At 41.6% G+C, this 21,914-nt stretch overlaps 1 protein-coding gene and 1 pseudogene across 1 annotated transcript in view; one reads left to right on the top strand and one right to left on the bottom strand.

The window, feature by feature from the left end:
• Nucleotides 1–2,837: 2,837 nt before the first annotated feature.
• LOC123800718 (MICOS complex subunit MIC10 pseudogene) lies at nucleotides 2,838–3,081 on the bottom strand (annotated as a pseudogene).
• Nucleotides 2,913–21,914, top strand: part of ITCH (itchy E3 ubiquitin protein ligase) — a 150,003-nt gene continuing 131,001 nt past the window's right edge. The window contains exon 1 of the mRNA XM_087853643.1: nucleotides 2,913–2,973. The gene's annotated coding sequence lies outside the window, so the exon portion shown is untranslated. The remainder of the gene's footprint in view (nucleotides 2,974–21,914) is intronic.

Below are 21,914 nucleotides of genomic sequence, written 5' to 3'. Positions count from 1 at the left end.
TTTTAAGATTTATTTATTTGACACAGAGCGAGTGCACAAGCAGGGGCAGAGGCACAGGGAGAGGGAGAAGCAGGCTTCCCACTGAGCAGGGAGCCCGATGCGGGGCTCGATCCCAAGATGCTGGGATCACGACTGAAGGCAAAGGCAGACGCTCAGCTGACTGAGCCACACAGGAGCCCCTAGAATTTGTTATGCAGCACTAGATAACGACTATAGTCAGTCATCCTCTGCCTCCCTTTCCTTACCTTGGAAATGGAGATGACATAAGCACCCACTTCAGAGAATCACGGGGAGGATTCCGTAGAATGATGCCTGGGAAGGGTCTGGGGAGGATGCCTGGGAAGGATTTTATTTATTTATTTATTTATTTATTTATTTATTTATTTATTTATTTATTTATTTATCAGAGACAGAGAGAGAGAGTGCACAAGCAGGGGGAGCAGCAGGCAGAGACGGGGAGAAGCAGGCTCCTCGTGGAGAGGAGCCAACATTGTCCTATGATTTTACAGTCTTTACTCTTTGAGAGCAGAGGTGAATACTGTGTGAGGAAGGGCCAGGAGGGAGGATGAAGTTGCCACCCCCAGCATTTCCTTTATCTTCCTGGCCTCTCAGTTCTGACTCTATCCTTGCATACCCTCTCCCGGGACAGAAGTCCTTCCAGAACCTCAGTCTCCGTAGGAGGCAGGATGGGAACTACTGCTCCTCCGAGCATTCACCTGACAATCTCAGTCTCTGGCGGAATTCCCCATCGCTGCGGCTGATCTCATGATGCCTTGCTCATCCGCGAGGAGGCCCTAGCCTAGCCACAGAATTCGCTTCAGCTCAGCACTTTCCGGGGATCTTCCCTCACCACTGGCAGCCACACAGCTAAGGACTGCTTGGCTCCTTATACTCTCTCTGACGATCAAGTTTAAATTTTAACCCTGCTACTGATTTGCCTTTTGTCAAGTCACTCAACTTCGTGAGCCCCACTTCCTCATCTGCGCAACAGAGATAGTGAATTTTGCAACAACAGGGTTGGTGAGGGAAGAAAATGAAGCAAAACAAGTGAGATAGGAATGCTTTGTTACGTGGAAATAAACTGTAAATGCCCCCAAGCCTGTCAGGGCTGCCCAGCTCCCTGCTCCGTCCCTGTCCTCCCCACAGCCACACTCAATTCTCATAGGCAGGCTGTCCCTTGCTCTGGGCTTGAGACCAACCTTGTTTTTTAATCAGGGGATTTTATTTTATTTTTTGAAGATTTTATTTATTTATTTATTTATTTATTTATTTATTTATTTATTTATCAGAGACAGAGAGAGAGAGTGCACAAGCAGGGGGAACAGCAGGCAGAAGGAGGGGGAGAAGCAGGCTCCCCACTGAGCAAGGAGCCTGATGCAGGACTGGATCCCAGGACCGACCCCAGGATCATGACCTGAGCCAAAGGTGACTGAGCCCCTTTGGCACCCTAATCAGAGGACTTTAAAGAGATTTGATTTCTTTAATCAGGGGCTCAGCTGTAAGTTGAAAATGTGCTCTAGTACCATGTTTCCTATGCCAAAGACCACTTCAAAATAAATTATTGTTAAATCAAAGTAATAAAATCACAGTATAGACTACTGACTTTAAATCTGGATGTGCACTGAAATCAGCCTGAGGAGTTCATGTTGATGCCTGGACCTCACCTCCAGTGATTGAGATCTAATTATCTAGGGTGTGGCTTGGACATGGGGATTTTTAAAAGCTCCCCTGCCTTACTCCCTGAATGAAACAATTGTTTTCAAGACGCTGGACACCAGATAATAAAGGACAGTGATCCCCAAGAGCCGGAAACAAATGAGGTGGGACCTAAGATTTCCCCAGATTACTGTCTTGAGAGGGAGTTTTCAGGCTCTGTGGTGCAGGGAGGGGGCACCCATCAGCCTCTCTGGGTTGGGGAGACAGAGCTGAGAGTCTGGGAGGACCAAAAAAGTACCAAAAAGGAGAGAGAGAGAGAATTCTGGAGATCTACTCAAATATTCAGCCAAATACTCACTAGCACGTGCAGGTGAAGAAACTATCCAAGGACAAGGAAAGGAGACAAAAAGATTAGAGGGAAGAGTGTTCAGTGCTCATGAAGGGCCAAGAATAGTGCCTGATTTCCACCAGCCAGACTGGCAAGCCTCATGATTCATAGGGCACTTGGTAGAATACACAGATGGGTATTGCCTCAGCAGTGGAGAAAAATTGGGCCTAGACCAAGCCCTGTGTTGGTGCAACCAAATCTTAAAAGAAAGACCCAAAAGGATCAAGCTGTTTTGAAATAAGTGCATCCCAGATCAAAGTTCAGGAATACTCATAGAATTACAAAAACATCCTGCAGCCAACAGGTAACATCCATGATATCTGGCATCCAATAAAAAAATTCATTGGTCATGCAATGCAGTAAATAATGAGAAGAAAAAGAAATTGAAACAGACCCAGAACTTAGATGTTAGAATTAGCAGAGAAGATATTAAGATAGTTATTATAACTATACTGTACATGTCCAAAGAGTTAAGCAGACACATGGAAGACAAAAAATTGAACATCTAGAAAAGACCGAGATGCTATTTATTTATTTATTTACTTATTTATTTCTGGGCTGCCTATTTTTAATTTATTTCTTTTTTAAGATCACCTCCTTGCAATTTCCAAAGAGAAAATACAAAACAAGAAACAAACTGTGTTTCAGATACATAAAACAGTGTGCTGGATTTGAAAGCATTACTGATAACATTGTTACAGAAGAATGTCAGTTTACTCCAGGGCATTTCAGTATTCCTGAGGAATAAACATGATTTCTCTTTTCCTCCCACTGGGAAGTTCTCAGGTATAAGTCACTGCTCCTGCTCTTTGACGTATTTTTCATGTAGAAGATACGGAGCCTGGAAATCATGCGGACAGTTGGAGTAGGCCATTCCGCATCCCATGCCAGAACTAAAGGCTAATGGCCACATTCTTCTTTTAAAGAAGGTAAGTGAGAAAACAAGTCCTACTCAGAAACTACTCCCTATTTTCATGGACTGCATCCGCCATGCACTTCCTGCCCAGCTCTGAATCCCAGGGGTTACCCATCCACATGTCCCGCTTTCTCTAAGGGGGGGGGGGGCTGCCAGCTCCTGAGATGAGTGAGATTTTCAAATACACTGAATGAGGGGCACCTGGCTGGCTCAGTTGATAGAGCATGTGACTTTGGTCTTGGGGTTGTGAGTTTGAGCCCCACATGGGTGTAGTGATTACTTAAAAATAAAAAATATTTTTTAAAAAATAAAATACACTGGATGGGATTAACAGCATATTAGACATTACAGTACAGAAGAAAAGATTAGGAAACTTGAAGATATAGCTATAGAAAATATCCAAAATGAGAAAGAAGAAAAGAGAATTTAAAAATAATGAACAGAGTATTAGCGAGCTGTGAGGTAACTTTAAGCAGTCTAATACGTATATAATTAGAGTCTCTGAAGGTGATGAGGGTGGGACAGAAAAATTATTTGAGGCAATAATGGTTGGGGTGCCTGGGTGGCACAGTTGTTGAGTGTCTAACTCTTGGTTTCATCTTGGATCATGATCTCAGGGTCATGGGACTGAGCTCAGTGGGGAGTCTGCTTGGGATTCTCTCCCTCTCCCTTTCCCTCTGCCCCTCACCCAGATCTCTCTCTCTTTCTCTCTCAAATAAATAAATAAATCTTTAAAAAAATGAAGCAATAATGGCTAAAAAATTTCCAAATATGATGACATAATTGTCTATGTAGAAGAAAAGCCCCAGTGGAATCTACTTAAAAAAAAAAAAACTACTAGAACTAATAAAAAGATCAATATACAAAAATAAATTGTATTTCTATATACTAGAAATGAATAATTGGAAATTGGAACAGAAATATTATTTATAGGGCGCCTGGGGAGCTCAGTTGGTTAAACATCCAACTCTTGATTTCAGCTCAGGTCATGATCTCAGGAATATATATATATACACACACACATTAGGGATATATATATATATATATACACACACACATTATTTATAGTAGTATCCCAACTATTAGGGATAAGTATGGTAAAGAATATGAAATATCTCTATACTCTGAAAACTACAGAACATTGCTGAGAGACTAAAAAAGACTTAAACAAATTGAGAAATATACTGTGTTATGGGTCAGAAGACTTAATGCTCCCCAGACTGACCTATAAATTCAATGCAATCCCAATTAAAAATTCCAGTGGGCTTTTTGTAGAAATTGACAAGCTGGTTCTAAAATTCATCTGGAAACACAAGAGCCTAGGATAGACAAACCCTGATTTCAAGACAATATAAAAGTATAGTAGTCACTACAATATGGTCTGGGCAGAAAGATTGAGATTAATGGAACAGAACAGAGTTGAGAAACACATCCACATAGTATATGAGCAACTGATTTTCTACAAAGATTCTAAGGCAAGGATAACCTTTTCTACAACTGGTGTTGAAACAACTGATTATCCCTATGCAAAAGAAAAAAATAATAACATGTAAAAAGAATTTTGATTCATACCTTGCACCATGTTCAAAAATTAACTCAAAGTGTAGACTTAAATGTGAAACTGAAAACTTAAGATTTCTCAGAAAACTTTATGACATGGGGTTAATCCAAGTTTTCTTAGATACCATACCAAAAGCACAATCCACAGGAGAACAAATTGATAAAATGGATTTCACGGAAATAAAAAACTTCCGCTTTTCAAAAGACACTGTTAGAAGAATGAAGAGGGGCGCTTGGGTGGCGCAGTCGTTAAGCTTCTGCCTTCGGCTCAGGGCGTGATCCCGGCGATCTGGGATCGAGCCCCACATCAGGCTCCTCCGCTATGAGCCTGCTTCTTCCTCTCCCACTCCCCTGCTTGTGTTCCCTCTCTCGCTGGCTGTCTCTATCTCTCAAACAAATAAATAAAATCTTAAAAAAAAAAAGAAGAATGAAGAGACAAGTCACAGACTGAGAGAAAAATATTTGTAAATCATAAAAATTAAAGTACCAGAATATGTAAGCAATGCTCAAGACTCATGAAGAGAACAAACAACCCAAGAATGAGCAAACAGTTTGAATAGACACTTCAACCAAAGAAGAGAGATGGTTGGTAAATAAGCACGTGAAAAGATGCTCAGCATAATTAGTTATTAGGGAAATGCAACTTAAAACTGCAATTAGAAACCACTACACACCTATTATGGGGCGCCTGGCTGGTTCCGTGGAGGAACATGCGACTCTTGGTCTGGGGGTCATGAGTTCGAGCCCCATGTTGGGTGTAGAGATTACTTAAATAAATAAAACTTAGAAAAAAATGTTAAAAAAAAAAAAAGAAGAAGAAACCACTATACACCTATTAAAATGGCTAAAATTAGTAAAGCTGACCACAGCAAGTATTGGAGGAGCTGGAACTCTTACGCTGCTGGTTGGGAATATAAAATTGTACAATCATTTTGGAAAATAATTCAGCAGTTTCTTATAAAGTTAAAAGTACACTTACCTTATTATATAGAAATTTCACTCCTAGGCATGTAGCCAAGAGAAATGAAAGCATATGTCCATACAAAGATTCATATATGAATGTTCACAACAGCTTTATTCCAATGAGTACATATTCCAAAAACTGGAAACAATACAATGGTCCATCAGCTGGTGGTATATCCATTCAATGGTATATGGCTCATCAATAAAAAGAAATGAACCATTGATACATGCTACGGTATGGATGAATCAGAATAATTGTGCTGAGTAAAGAAGCCAGACACAGAAGAGTACATACTGTATGATTTCATTTATGTAAAATTCTAAAAAATCTAAACTAATCCGTGGGGATAGACAGCAGATCAGTGGTCGCCTGGGAAAGGGCAGAAGGAAGGGATTGTAAAGGGACATGAGGAAACTGGGAAGTGAAGGATATATTTGGTTTCATGGGTCTTTACATATGTCAAAGTTTATCAAATTGCACACTTTTAAATATGAACAATTTATTGTATGTCAATTACATCTTAATAAAGCTGTTTGTAAATTTCCCAAGTGATTCTAAGGTCCAGCATAGATTTAGAATACTGTTACAGAACATTTAAAGCTTAAAAGAAGCCCCACAATTCCATAGACTCCCAACAAATTTACTGTTGGGACTCTGGTGAATCATCTAATCTTGTCTTTAAATTTGTATACGTTTACTTATGACAAGTTCTTTTTTTTTCTAACCAGAAGAGTAATATATGCCCAGTGAAATCTGGAAAAATACAGACAGTGGAAAGAAGAGAAAAGATCACCCACAGTCACACTACTCAAATAAAACCACTGTTGACATTTTTAGTATATTTCCTCCCAGGCTCAGAGGAAAGGTCTCAGCTATAGAAACAAAATTTAGGGGCACCTGGGGGGCTCGGTCTGTTAAACGTCTGCCTTCGGCTCAGATCATGATCCCAGGGTCCTGGGATTGAGCCCCACATCAGGCTCCCTGCTCAGCAGGGAGTCTGCCTCTCCCTCTCCCTAAGCCCTCTCCCCCGGCACCTGCGCACTCTCTCTGTCTCTCCCTCTCAAATAAATGAATAAAATCTTAAAAGAAAAAGAAAAAGAAAACAAATTTAGAGGGGAGCCTGGCTGGCTCAGTTGGTGGAGCATGTTAACTCTTGACCTCAGGGTTGTAAGTTTGAGTCCCACACTGGGTGTAGAGATTACTTAAAAATAAAATATTTAAAAAAAATACATAAAATTTGAAGTCACTGGCACAGGGATGGCAATTTGATTTTGATTTTTTAAAATAAATTTTAGGGGGTTCCTGGGTGGCTCAGTCATTAAGCATCTGCCTTTGGCTCAGGGCATGATCCTTGTGGTCTGGGATCGAGCCCCACATCAGGCTCCTCCGCTGGGAGCCTGCTTCTTCCTCTCTCACTCCTCCTGCTTGTGTTCCCTCTCTCACCGGCTTTCTCTCTCTCTGTCAAATAAATAAATAAAATCTTAAAAAAAAAAAAAAAATAAAAACATAAAATAAATTTTAGGGGTGTTTAGGTGGCTCAGTCAGTTAAGCCTCTGACTCTTGGTTTCAGCTCAGGTCATGATCTCAGGGTCCTGGGATTGAGCCCAAGTTGGGCTCTGCACTCAGCGGGGAGTCTGCTTAAGATTCACTCTCTCAGGGGGCCTGGGTGGCTCCGTCAGTTAAGTGTCTGCCTTCCCCTCAGGTCATGATCCCAGGGTCCTGGGATTGAGCCCCACATTGGGTTCTCGACTGAGCCCTGCATCCAGCTCTCTGCTCAGCGGGGAGTCTTCTCCCTCTCCCTGTGCCTACCTCTCCCCCTGCTTGTACTTTCTCTCTCTGTCAAATAAAATCTTCAAAAAAAAAAAAAAAGATTCTCTCTCTCTCTCTCTTTCAAATAAATAAATAAATTTTAAATATGAAAATGTTCAAATATATGGAAAAATTGAAAGAATAATACAATAATCAGCCAAATACTCAGATTTAATAACTGCTAACATTTGCCATATTTGCTTTACCTACACATAGGTATGTGAGTGTGTACTTTTTTTTGTTTTTTGCTAAACCTTTTGAAAATAAGTATGAGACATCATGACACTTCAGCACTATGTATACCTCAGCATGCATGCCCTAAAAAGGATGTTTCCTTCCTGACCAAATCATTATTGCACATAGGAAAATGAATACTAGTTCCCTAATATTGGTTTCTACTCCATAATCAGATGGTTTTTAAAAATAATTATTTATTTATTTATTTATTTATTTATTTATTTATTTATTTAAAGGGGGGAGGGGCAGAGGGAGAGAATCTCAAGCAGACCCCTGCGGAGTGCTGAGCCCCAGGCAGGGCTTGATCTCCAGACCTTGAGATCATAACCTGAGCGGAAACCAAGACTCAGATACTTAACCAACTGAGCCACGTAGGCACCCCCATAATCAGATAATCAAAATTGCCCATTTTATAGCTTTTTTTTTTTAAGATTGTTAATTTATTTGACAGAGATAGACAGCCAGCGAGAGAGGGAACACAGCAGGGGAGTGGGAGAGGAAGAAGCAGGCTCCCAACGGAGGAGCCTGATGTGGGGCTCGATCCCAGACTGCCAGGATCACGCCCTGAGCCGAAGGCAGACGCTTAAGGGCTGAGCCACCCAGGCGCCCCAGCTTTTTTTTTTTTTTTTTTTAAGATTTTATTTATTTATTTGACAGCCAGCGAGAGAGGGAACACAAGCAGGGGGAATGGGAGAGGAAGAAGCAGGTTCTCAGTGGAAAAGCCTGATGTGGCGCTCGATCCCAGAACGCCGGGATCACACCCTGAGCCAAAGGCAGACGCCTAATGACTGCACCACTCAGGCATCCCTATAGCTTTTTTTAAACAAGAATCCACTGATGTTTCACATCAAGTGTTTTGGTCTTCTGTCTCCTCGGTATCCTCTAACCTAGAACAGCAGTGCCCCTCTCCCTCCTACGCTCCATGGCACTGATGTTTTGAAGTAACAAGGCCAACTGTCTTGAGTAATGTCTTACATTCTGTCATTATCTAATTTTTTGTGGTGTTATTTAACTTACTCCTCTGTCTTGTATATTTCCCCTAAATTGAAAACTAGGTCTCAAGGCCTCATTATATTTGGGATAAATATTTTGGGCCAAAATACAGAGCTTCGTAGGTCATATTGGGGTACCTCACATGGTATTATTTCTGTAGGCACATCATGTCAGGCGGTCCCTCTGTGAATAATGCTGATGTTGATCAGCCGGTGAGGGGGTGACAGATGGTCAGATCTCGCTATTGCAGAAAAGATCCATTTCTCCTTTGCAGTTAGCGAATAATCTGTGGGGTGATACATTGTCACAGTGGAAAAATCCAATTGTCAAACAGCTAAAATCTAAGTTTTAGCAGGTGTTGATCTTTCATCAATTATTTCACTGGGGGCTATAAAATGGTAATTAAACAAAATTTTTTTTAGGGTCACCTGGGTGGCTCTGTTGATTAAGTGTCTGCCTTCAGCTCCAGTCGCGATCCCAGGGTCCTGAGATCAAGTCCCACTTTGGGCTCCTTGCTCAGTGGAGAGCCTGCTTCTCCCTCTCCCTCTGCCGGCCACTCCCCCTGCTTGTGCGCGCACACACACACTCTCTCTCTTTGACAAATGGGTGAATAAAATCTTTAAATTTTTTTTTTATTTTATCATTCCTTCTATGTTTATTAGCATCACTCTTTGGTAAAGAAGAGTTTTCTTTCTCTTGAGGATGAATTACAGGTCCTACTAGAAAGATGGATTAAACACTTAACTCCTTCTAATAACCAGTAATCAGAGTAAAGAGCTACTATAATAGTCATCTTCAACAATGGCAAATGACTTTCTCTCTCTCTCTCATTTTATAAACTCATAGATTTTTATGTATTCAATGTTTTATAATTAATTACATTAATTTTTTTGTTGATACTCAGATTGTCCCAAATTCAGGCAGTGAAAGCCTCTTTAAGCTGCCTTTGTGTTTCCTGACATACCCTTATTAATTTTGAGTGCATCCCTCGTTTTTGGCACAACAAAATGTCCTAAGCTCTACTTATGCTTTCTCTGCCCAAGTTCTAGAATTAGGGATTTCTCCAAAGAGCCCTGGCCACTTTTAATGAAAAAGGTTTTTTTTTTTTTTTAAGATCTTTTTTTTTTTAAGATTTCATTTATTTATTTGAAGGAGTACAAGCACAAGCAGGGGTGGGCACAGAAGGGGCAGAAGGAGAGGGAGAGGGGCGCCTGGGTGGCGCAGTCGTTAAGCGTCTGCCTTCAGCTCAGGGCGTGATCCCGGAGTCCTGGGATCGAGCCCCACATCAGGCTCCTCTGCTGGGAGCCTGCTTCTTCCTCTCCACTCCCCCTGCCTGTGTTCCCTCTCTCACTGGCTGTCTCTATCTGTCAAATAAATAAATAAAATCTTTAAAAAAAAAAAAAAAAAGAAGGAGAGGGAGAGGGAGAAGCAGACTCCCCACTGAGCAGGGAGGCAGGGAGCCCGATACGGGGCTCCATCCCAAGACCCCGAGATCATGACCTGAGCCAAAGGCAGACGCTTAACTGACTGAGCCACGCAGGCACCCCGAAGATCTTTTTTTTTTTTTTTTTTTTTGTTAAGTAATCTCTACACCCAACGTGGGGCTCGAACTTACAACCCCAGGATCAAGCATCATGTGCTCTACCGACTGAGCTAGCCAGGCACCCCGGTGGGGAAAGGTATTTAAAGACTAAGATTTGGGTTCATTGCTACTAGCTTGTTATTACTTCCAAGCCCTCCCTTTCGTTGGGTAAATCTAGGAATATATATGTTTGTGAGGTTATACTGTTATTTCCAGTTCATAAGTGTTTTTCTGAAATTCTTTGACTTTATATTGGGATCTGTTTTCTCTTGTATGGAAAATTTTGGTTCTTGATAATCACGCATTTACTTATTTGCTTTATTCTATACTAGATATACAGTAGTTCCAAAATTACCATACCAATATTAATAGTAACAATAAAAACACCAGATGAAGTTCTGGTCTTCAGAATGTATCCCTTTAAGTGTACTGACTTTCTGTGTTCAAAGGTCATTCTATTGTTCCTTATTCATTTTAAGCCATGGGAATGAATTCTATCACTTAGATGGAAAAGAGAACTGGTCCCTGAGGACAGCAGCATTTAGATGTCAGGTAGAACAGTTGGCAGGAAGAAAAGCAGGAATTTGAGGTGTCACAGGGACGCAGGATAGTCTTTCATTACTAATGGAGGGCCCGCTATTGTATTGACAGCTGCTTAGGGCTCAAGCGTGACACAGAGAGGTGCTACTAATAATAACAAAAGACATATTTATGGGATACTTTTCCATATTCCAGTGTGAAATAATAGAAAAAATATATATGTATAAGTTTCTGACCACAGTTCCTGGAACAGAGCTCCTAAAACCCTTGACATTTTCTAAGTGATAAAAGCACTAGGAGCATCTTTTGTTCTAATATTTGGCTTTTAACCCTGGTTCCTAACACAGAACTCCTAGACCCCTTGGAATTTTCTGGGTGATAGGAGCGTCTTTTATTCTAATGACTCAACTCTTGGTGGGCTGCTGGATAGCTTCTGAAATGGAAGCTGGTCACCAGAAATACCAAGCCATGAGTAGACGCTTGGAATTTGCAGCCTCACCCTCCAGCCTCAGAGAATGGAGAGGAGCTGGAGTTTGAGTTAATGATCAAGAATCATTAACTATGAAGGGGCGCCTGGCCGTCTCAGTCAGTGGAGCATGTGACTCTTGATCTCAGGGTTGTAAGTTTGAGCCTCGTGTTGAGTTCAAAATACAATCTTCAAAAAAGAGAAGAATCATTAATGATGTGATAAACCCTCCATAAAAATCCCCGAAGTTTGGGGTTTGGGAGCTTCTGACTTGGTAAGCACATCCAGGTGCCAGGACAGTGGCGCACCCCAAGTCCATGGGACAGACCTTTCCAGACCTCACACTGTGTGTATCTTTGTCTGGTTGTTCATTTGTAGCCTTTAAATTATCCTTGGTAATAAATCAGCAATAGTAAAAAAAATTGTTCTCTGGTTCTGTGAGCCATTCTAGCAAATTACCAAACCTGAGAAAAGAGGGTCATGAGAACCTCCAATTTGTAGCCAAGTGTGACAGAAGTTGTGGTAATGTGGGGGTCCACGGCTTGTGGTATCTGAAGTTGGGGGCAGTCTTCTGGGACTGAGCCCTTAACCTGTAGGAACTGGGCTAACTCCGGGCAGTTAGTGTCAGAATTGCTTGGTGTGGAAAACCCACCCGTGTAGTGTCAGAAGTGTTGTGAGCATGGCTGTTGTAGTGTTAGAGTAAAGGAAAACAGTGAGTTTTTCCTACACAGCCAGGCACTGTTTAGTGCTTTCCACACTGTTACCCATTTAATCTCTGTAGTAAGCCTATGGGGTCGACATTATTACCATGTCCATTCTCCATATGAGGAATTGAGTTACAGAGAGAATGAATAACTCCCAAGGCCACACAGCAAGCGAGGAGACCTGGTTTCTCACCCAGGCAGTCTGCCTCTAGAGCAAACTCTTAATCACGGATGCCCATTGGATTTGGGAACACAGCAGTTGTCAGTGGCCTTAAGAAATGCAATTTCAGGGGCGCCTGGGTGGCTCATTTGGTTAAGCGTCTGCCTTGGGCTCAGGTCATAATCCCAGGGTCCTGGGGTCGAGCCCCACATCCGGTTCCCTGCTCAACCAGTAGCCTGCTTCTCCCTCTGCCTGCCACCTCCCCTGTTTGTGCTGTCTCTCTCTCTCTGTCAAATAAATAAATAAATAAAATCTTAAAAAAAAAAAACACACACACACAATTTCATTGGAAAGAAGGGGAGAGAAGCTAGACTGGAGTATGGTAGAGTAGATGTGGAGGAAGAAAGCAGAGATACGGAACAGAGTCAGATTTTTGAAGACATCTGGCTGTGAAAGGGAACAGGGGATAGGAACGCAGATAAAGGGGATGTAAAATTAAAGGAGAGTTGCTTACTTGTGTTTTGATATGGTAGGATCCAAAACATATTCGTTTGCTGACAGAATAAACCAATAGAGAGGGTGAAACTAGTGAAGCAAGAAAGAGGGTAGAATCGAGAAGGTGAAAGGGATGGGATCCTGAGACCCAGAGCATCAATGGTAGGGATGGTTTTACATAGGGTGAGAGATATTTCTTCAGGGCAGAGAGAAAGAAGGGAGTTCTCTTGACTTCCATTTCTTCAAGAAGCTTGAGACAGCATTGCCAGCTGAAAGTGCAGAGTTCTTGAGAGGTTTGAAGGAGAGGAGAGTGTATGAACCAGTTGTCTGATAGAATGAGCCAAAAGAGTTATCCCAGTAAGGTTGAGATCCCACTGGGGTTTATGTACTTAAATCAAAAGTAAAACAAAGCTGGGTGCCTGGGTGGCTCAGTTGGTTAAGCATCTGCCTTCGGCTCGGGTCATGATCCCAGGGTCTTGGAATCAAGTCCCCCATTGGGCTTCCCCGCTTGGCGGAATACCTGCTTCTCCCTCTCCCTCTGCCTGCCACTCCCCCTGCTTGTGTTCTCTTTCTCTGTCAAATAAATAAATAAATAAATAAATAAATAAATAAATAAATAAATAAATAAATAAAATCTTAAAAACACTCCCTCTTACCTTAAAAAAGAAAGGTAAAACAAAGCTAAGACATACCGTTTTCTCCGGCTGTGTTCAACATGGCTGCCAGAGAAGGCAGATAGATGATGGGCTCATTCCGTGTTTGGAATTACCCAGGAGAGGATGGCACAAGGATCATTCCTCCATCACAGTGATGGAGCAGGGAATCCAGGTGGACCAGGAGGCACATGGAAGCAGAGGGGATGGGTGGGCAGTGTGTCAGGGCCAATGGATTTGTGGTCTCACTGAGGTCAATGATATGTACGGAAGGAAAAATTCTTCCTCTTCCCTTCAAGGTCTTCCACCTAGACTAAGAATTAAATTTACATTAGACAGATTAACAGGGAAAAAACCAGAAGTTTTATTACATGCACACAGAGGCCCAATGATGGAATCGAGACCTAAACAAATGACCATTACAGGCAGTTTTTATACAGTTTAGGCAAAGAGACAATAAATTTGTGAGGAATTGACAGGATAAAGAAAATAGGTGTTTGGGAGCTTTAATTAGTAAGGAATTTTTAGGAGATTTTATTCATTTATTTGAGAGAGAGAGAGAGCGAGCGAGCGCACAAGCAGGGAAAGGGGAAAGGGAGAGAGAGACCAGGTTCTCCGCTGAGCAGGGAGCCCGAAGCGGGACTCAATCCCAGGACCCTGGGATCATGACCTGAGCCAAAGGCAGACACTTCACAGACTGAGCCGCCCAGGCGCCCCATAATTAATAAGGAATTCTACGTGGAATTTGTGCTGAGGTAGTAGCTTAGTAAAAAATGAACAAGATTTGTTTCTACAGCTTTCTCAGTTTTAAAGTTCCTCTCTCTGGTGACAAGGACGTCTTTTTACTTCTTAGCGCAGGGAGGGTATTTTTCAAATGGGAGATTTGTTTCCTGATTTCAGCAGGACAGAGGAGGGTCTGAGTGTCCTTGAGCCAGCTGCTTCCCAAGTAGCTTCGGTTCAAAATAATCAGTGTGTTATTGTGGTACGTTTTGGGTGGTCTGCCGTTGGCCCCTACAGATCCAAGGAAAGGAGGTGGTGAAGGGAAATCAAGGGTTCAGACTTGGCGTTCAGATATGACCCTGGGAAACCAAGGTCATTGGAGGAGAGGAGACCAAGGAAGGCTCTGGTGTTGAACCAATCATCGTAGAAGAATGTCAGGAGTAGAGGTGTAGAGGTAAGAAGTAAAACAACCAGTTTTTCTACAGGAGAGGAAATGGAGGTTAGATAGATGGTGAGGAACATTCTTAAGGTCCCACAGTGATGTTGGCAGGGGGGCTGGGATTTGAGGCCACCTCTGCCTAACCCTGGAGCCTGGGTCACACCTCTAGTCTGCTGAATCAGTGATTACAGCCCCCGAGGCTAGGGCCCTGAGGGCTTTTGTCTCCTCTCCTGCAGGGCTAGCCTCTGCCAGGCCACCTCATGCCAACCGTCCACATGGGTTACCCCAGCCACCTGCTCCCATCATCTCTGAACCCTGCATTCTGTTCACTATCGTGGACTTTTGCTCCTCCCCTTTAGCTGACTCTGTCTCCAGAACCTGTTCTACCCTGGAGGCTGTGTCAATAGCTCCAGATCACGCTGTTCACGACGGAGCCCGTCCCATGGCCAGGCCTTCTTCTGACCTGGACCGTGAGGGAAATGATAGTCATAAAGCAAATAACAGCACCTGCTTCTCTGAGCTCTAACAAGCACCAGCTCTACACCAGACTTGGTATCTATCCCCTCTTATTTCATCCTCATGACACCTGGTTGTACCCATTTTACAGATGAGAACACAAAAGCTCAGAGAGATAAAGTCACTTGTCTGTGGCCACGCAGCCAGGAAGTTGCAGAGCTGGAGTTAATCCTGAAGATATTTAGCTCTCACAGTCCTTGTCCTTTGCAAATTCTTTAAAAAAATTAAATAAAATAATGGACATAATAGTGTTTGTACCAGTATAACATATTTTTATTAAAATAACTTTTAAAAAGAATTACATGTTTCCTGACCTCCATCTGCCAGAGCAGTCTGGCATTCCCCATCAAGTCTCCTTCAAGAATTCCTTAGATTTCTCTGGGGGTGTCTTTCCTGTGTTCCAAAACAGGTCCTGTTGGCTGCCACGTGACCTTACCATTGCTCACCCTAATTGAGTAGGTACTTACAGTGTGCCTGCCATCTGGCCTAGCATTCTATGCACATGATTTCATATACATGTCCACACACCCCTAATAGACATACACTAAATATAAACAAATTATATCTATAAATAAAAAAAATATTGTTTCTCTTTCACAAATAAGGCACGGAGAAGGGTGGTAGCTATTGGTAGCATCCAGACCTCAGGGTTGGCAAAGCAAGCTGTAGTGTCCATCCTTGCAGTAGTGATCCTGGCATCTTTCCTGGCATGAATTCTCAGGGTGATCTGGGGAGTTGTTCCTAATGGTACACAGTCCCCAAGGCTGGTGCTCTGGCTCTCATGGACATTCTATGGACCACCCAACATCCTTTACTGAATATCTTTCCTACTCAAGCTGAAGAGAGCTGGTTTCTTTTATTTGCAACTAAGCTTCTTTTTTTTCTTTTTTAAGATTTTATTTATTCATTTGAGAGAGACAGAGACAGAGAGAGAACACAAGCAGGGGGAGAGGCAGAGGGAGAGGGAGACACAGACTCCCCGCTGAGCTGGGAGCCCGACATGGGGCTCAATCCCAGAACCTGGAGATCATGACCCGAGCCAAAGGCAATCGCTTAACCATCTGAGCCACCCAGGTGCCCCTGCAACTAAGCTTTCTGATTGGTATGTTCCATAGCAATTCTATCAGGTATGTGTGTTATTTGTATTAAAGGTATTTTTGAGTTATTTAATTAATGTTTTAAAGTAATAATATAGGTGCTTGTGAATCCACCATCCCCCAATAAAATGCAGAACCTCCCAGTAACCTGTGTCTAGCCATCTGCCCTCCTCCCCACCCAACCCTTTCCCCGACCACAGTGACCATCCTCCGGACCCTGTTCATCATTCCCTCTCTTTTTTATTTTAAAAAATTTCTATTGAATTATATCATAAATACAGTGAAGTACACAGTTATCAAGTGTATAATTCAAATCTGTATGTGTGTATATAGATTTTTGTATAACTAGATCAATATACAGATACTACCCATGTCCCAGAAGGCTCCCTCATGACCCCTCCCAGCTAATTCCTAACGCTCCAGAGAAACCAGTGTTCTTACCTGTATTACCTTATATTTGTTTTATCTGTTCTTAAACATTAAAAGAAGACGTATACTTTTTATGGGTGTATATTCTTTGTCTAGCTTCTTTCATTCATCATTATGTTTGTGCAAATCATCTATGTTTTCACGTGTAGTGGTAGTTTGTACTTTTTATTATTATATGTATTCCATTGTATGAATATGCCGTAATTTATTTTATTCATTCTCCTATTGAAAACATTTGGGTTGTTCTTTTACTTTTCTTTGTGTATTGCTTTATTTCATCTATATGTACTTCTAAAAGTGTCATCTCCATGTTTACAACTGTGGGAACTGAGGCTCAGAGAAGTTAAGTGACTTGCCTGAGGTTGCACAGCAAATAAGCAGCAGACCCAGGATTGACTCCACATCCGAAGTGCTGCATCTCAGCTGCAGAGGTAGTGGAATAAAGGCCCTTCCTCTTTTTACGCTCTGGGACTGGGGGATTGCCATGGGTGTCCAAAAGACCCAGGTGGCCTGACTGTCCCTGGTGGCAGCAGGGTTGTGATGCAGCTTGGTGGCTGGGAGCTCATTCCTACCCTCTCAGGCAGCAGCCACAAGTTCCTGACAGCGCCTTCCACAACCATTGTGTCAGGCCAGGTTTGGAAGGCTCAAGGTTCAGGGGCCCAGCCTCTGTCTGTCTCCAACACTAGGCCAGGCAGAGTGGGGTGTGGAGTCACCAGGTGGGCAGGCTTAGGCTGGCCACCCTGATGGATGGCCTTGCGTTGGCTCCCAGCTGAACTCGTTATCACCCTACCTTAGCGGTTTGTCCTTCTTTTGCATATACTCCGTGATGTGACTTACTCTTAACTTCTTTAAATCAACTCCCTTTTTAAAAAACAACTTTAGGAGCACGTGGGTTGCTTGGTCTGTTGAGCGTCCAACTCTTGGTTTTGGCTGGGGTCATGACCTCGGGGTTGTGGGGTGGAGCCCGCCTCAGGCTCAGAGCTCAGCGAGGAGTCTGCTTGGGGTTCTCTCCCCCTCCCGTCCCCCATAATATCTCTCCTTCTCTCTCTTTCTCTCAAATAAATGAATAAATCTTTAAAAAAAATCAGAAACTGTTCTTCAAAAAAAGAAGTTATTTTCAAAACTATTATTTTTCAAATAGCTAATATAAGCATCTGAGACATTATTCAAAGACTATGAAAATGTATAGAAGGAAAATGTTTTCCTCCTGCCCTTATCTCGCAGCCACCCAATTCCTTTAAGAGACATCCACTTTATTAATTTCTTTTGTGTCTTCCAGAGATGTTCCATGCATATATAAACAAATGGATAGTCTATTTACTTTTATTTTTTACCAAATGTTTAGACTTTATTTCCTAAATAAAATAAATTGGAGACTGTTTCATATCTGTATATATAGATGTTCCTTGCTTTTTTTTTTAAAGGTTGCATAGTTTTCCAGTACCATGCTTTATCTCATCCCCTACTGATGGGCATTGACCTTCTTTCCAGATTTTTCTATTACATACAATGTTATGATAAATAACCAGATTCATCTGCTATTTTGCTCATTGCATATTTATCTGTAAATTCTTAGAAATGGAACTGCTGGAACAACTGGCATATGGGGGTTCTTTCTTTCTTTTTTTTTTTGCATATGTGTTTGGAGAGAGAGATTGAGAGAGTGAGTGCACGTGTGCACATGAGCAGGGGAGGAGGGGCAGAGAGAGAATCTTAAAGCAGGCTCCACCCTGAGGTTAGAACCCAGGTGGAGCCCTACTTGGGACTAGATTTCATGACCTTGAGATCATGACCAGAGCCAAAATCAAGAGTTGGAAGCTTAACCAACTAAGGCACCCAGGCACCCCACATTTGTGTGGTTTGTGTGTGTGTATTTTTTTTTTTTTTTTTTTTTAGAGAGAGTGTGAGTGACAGGGCGAAGAGGCAAGGCAGAGGGAGAATCCCAAGCAGGCCCTACACCTGGCTCACAGCCTGATGCAAGGCTCGATCTCACGACTGGAGATCATGACCCAAGCCAAGTCAAGAGTTGGTCGCCTAACCGACTGAGCCACCCAGACACCCCCACATATGTGTTTTTTAAAACAACTTTATAGAGATATAATTAACAAATCATAAAATTCACCCACTTAAACGGACAATTCAATGATTTGTAGCAAACTTACTGAGTTGTGTAACCATCACCCTAATCTATTTTTAGAATATTTTCAGTACTCCAATAAGATCCCTCATGGTCATTTACAGTTACTTTCCTTTCCCATTCCCCACCCCGGGCAACCACTCATCTCTGCTTTCTGTCTCTATACAGATTTGTGTTTTCTGGACGTTTCATATACTGAACATGGAAATCATACAATATGTGATCTCTTGTGTCTGGCTTATTTTATTTAGCTTAATGTTTTTGAGGTTCATTTGTGACGTAGCATGTATCAATAACTCATTCCTTTTTATTACTGAATAGTATTCCATTTATGAATATAATACATATTTTTATTCATTGAGTTAATGGATATTTGAGTTGTTTCTTTTTATTTTCACTTTCTGGCTATTATGAATAAGGTTGCTGTGAGCATCTACATGCAGGTCATTGGTAGACATATATTTTCATTTTTCTTGGGTAGATACCTAGAAGTGGAATTGTTGGATCATGTGATAAATTTATTTATTTATTAATTTATTTTAAAGATTTTATTTATTTAGGGGCGCCTGGGTGGCACAGCAGTTGAGCGTCTGCCTTCGGCTCGGGGCGTGATCCTGGAGTTGTGGGATCGAGCCCCACATCAGGCTCCTCTGCTGTGAGCCTGCTTCTTCCTCTCCCACTCCCCCTGCTTGTGTTCCCTCTCTCGCTGGCTGTCTCTATCTCTGTCGAATAAATACATAAAAAAAAAAAGATTTTATTTATTTATTTGAAAGAGAGAGAGAGAGCATGGGGAGGTGATGGGGCAGAGGGAGAAACAGACTCCCTGCTCAGCAGGGAGCCCAATGCGGGGCTTGATTCCAGTACCCTGGGATCATGACCTGAGCTGAAGGCAGATGCTTAACTGACTGATTCACCCAGGTGCCCCATGTGATACATTTATATTCAGCTTTTTAAAAAATCAAGAAACTGTTTTCCAAAGTGTCTGTACCATTTTATATTCCTACCAGCAATATATGAAACTTCCTGCTTCTCCTCATTCTTGTCAACGTTTGTTATTGTCTGTTTTATTATTATTCTTATTCTTATAACCATTCTAGTGGGTGTAAATGGCATGTCATTGTGGTTTCAATTTGCATTTCACTAATGACTAATGATGTTGGGAATCCGTTCATGTGTTTATTAGTCATTCATGTACCTTCTTTGGTGAAATGGTAAAAATGCTCATTTTTTAAATGGGGTTGTTTATCTTATTATTGAGTTTTGAAAGTTCTTTGTATATTCTGGGTACAGATCCTTTACAATATGTGTGTTCTAAGCAAATATTTTCTCCCAGTCTCTGACTTATCTTTCATTTTTTTCTTTTCTTTCTTTTTCTTTTCAAAGACAGTATTCACCCATTTTTATTCTATTTTTATTTTTTTAAGTAGGCTCCACACCCAATGTGGAGCTTGAATTCATGACTCTGAGATCAAGAGTCACATGCTCTACCAACTGAGCCGGCCAGGTGCCCCTATCTTTCATTTTCTTAATGGTGTCTTTAAAAAAATCTATTGAAGCAAAAGTCGCAAAAAATAAAATCAGCCATTTAAATATTGAAAAATTCTGGGCACCTGGCTGGCTCAGTTGGAAGAACATGCAACTCTTGATCCCAGGGTCATGAGTTCAAGCCCCATGTTGGGTGCAGAGAATACATACATACATAAATCTTGAAAAATAAAATTAAACAATTCATTAAGGTGCATTTTGAAGAAAAAAATTGAATTTTGATGGTCTAATTTTTAAAAATTTTTTATTTTTTATTTTTATTTATTATTTTTTTATAGATAATGCTTGTTGTGTCATATCTAAGAAAACTTTTCCTAACCCAAGGTCTCAAAAGTTTGCTCCAGTGTCTTCTAAAAGTCTTATAGTTTGACTCTTCTCTTTAGGTTTCTGATCCAACTTAAGTTATATAAGCCCATCATTTGACATGTGGATATCCTGACATAAGTATTTTTAATTTCAATAGATATGGACAAATTGTCTTCCCAACATAGCGGGCATCACACCAATCAGCAGTGAACATGGCTGTTTTCTCACACCTTTGCTAACACAACTAAAATATCAACCTTTTTGTTCTTGGTCAATCTAATAATGAAAATATAAGCATGTCATAGCTTTACTTTGCTAAATTCCTTTTTTTTTAAAATATTTTATTTATTTATTTGACAGAGAGAGAGAGACAGCCAGCGAGAGAGGGAACACAAGCAGGGGGAGTGGGAGAGGAAGAAGCAGGCTCCCAGCGGAGAAGCCTGATGTGGGGCTCGATCCCAGGACTCTGGGATCACGCCCTGAGCCGAAGGCAGACGCTCAACGACTGAGCCACCCAGGCGCCCCATACTTTGCTAAATGCCTACTTTACCCACAACCTAAGCACTACTGTGAAATATATTAGCTCTGGGTATTAGCTACCTATTGCTTCAGCATACATTACCAAGAAACACAGGTGACTGGACCATTTAACCTTGCAGGAACTGCCCCTCCTTCCCTCCAACCTTAGAAGGTCCTCAAGGACTGAAAATAAAATAACACTCCCTGTATACTTGATTGCACCCTTTGCCACCTGAGAAGTTTACATAAATGGAGGCTGAGTTCTAGGATTCCCAGGATTGTTTCTGGCCTGACATCTTCCCAGCTTGCATAAGGTGACCTGGATGCTTGTTGCTTGACTCTATATTTGACTGAAGAATTTGCAGGCATGACTTAAATTTTTTTTTTAAGAGATTTAAATTCTGGTTTAGGACACGACATTTCCAGTACTATAGGCAAGAAATGATTCTGATCTGCAATTTTTAGAGCTAGGGCAATGGGGCTTTACCAGGAGAAGGACAACTTTAGGTTTAAAAGCAAGAAAAGAGGCAACTGGGGATAATGAGCAGTAGAAGCTCTGACATACTGTTTATTATCCAAGGGAGTTCTTCAGTCCGGCAATTGCTCATCCAAATTTTAGTCCTCCCAAAAAACTGCAGGAGGAGGTGCTCAGAGCTCCTTATGGCTATTTATTTTTATGACTTTTTTTTTCTACTTCTAAATTCAGTACAGAAAATCTGAAGGATACAGAGAAGCACAAAGTCTTTTTTTTTCTGCATTGACTCAAAAAGAGGCAGTTGTGAAGTAGGTGAAAGAGACAGCCCTAGGTTTAAATATCAGGTCTGTTTCTTGCATTCTTTGTGAATTTTGGCAAGTCACCCAACCCTTCTGACCTCTGTTTCCTCCTCTAGAAAAGTGGTACTCACAATGCCTCCTCCCTCATTGGGGATGAACATAGGCACATTTAGTTCAGGGTATACAGTGGGCACTCAGTGTGTCTCTGTCTCCTCCTTTCACGATTTACAAGAAATTTTCATTCAAGCATTTTCTGAGCATCTTTAAGGCATTATTACAGGCCAGAGGAAATACAGGGATGGATAAGAC

The sequence above is a fragment of the Ursus americanus genome, chromosome 22 (assembly GCF_024610735.1).
Source record: "Ursus americanus isolate L20-20 chromosome 22, mUrsAme1.1.p, whole genome shotgun sequence".
NCBI classification, from domain to species: domain Eukaryota; kingdom Metazoa; phylum Chordata; class Mammalia; order Carnivora; family Ursidae; genus Ursus; species Ursus americanus.
The sequence above is the reverse complement of the archived record's forward strand: the minus strand, read 5'-3'. Positions and strand labels throughout refer to the sequence as shown.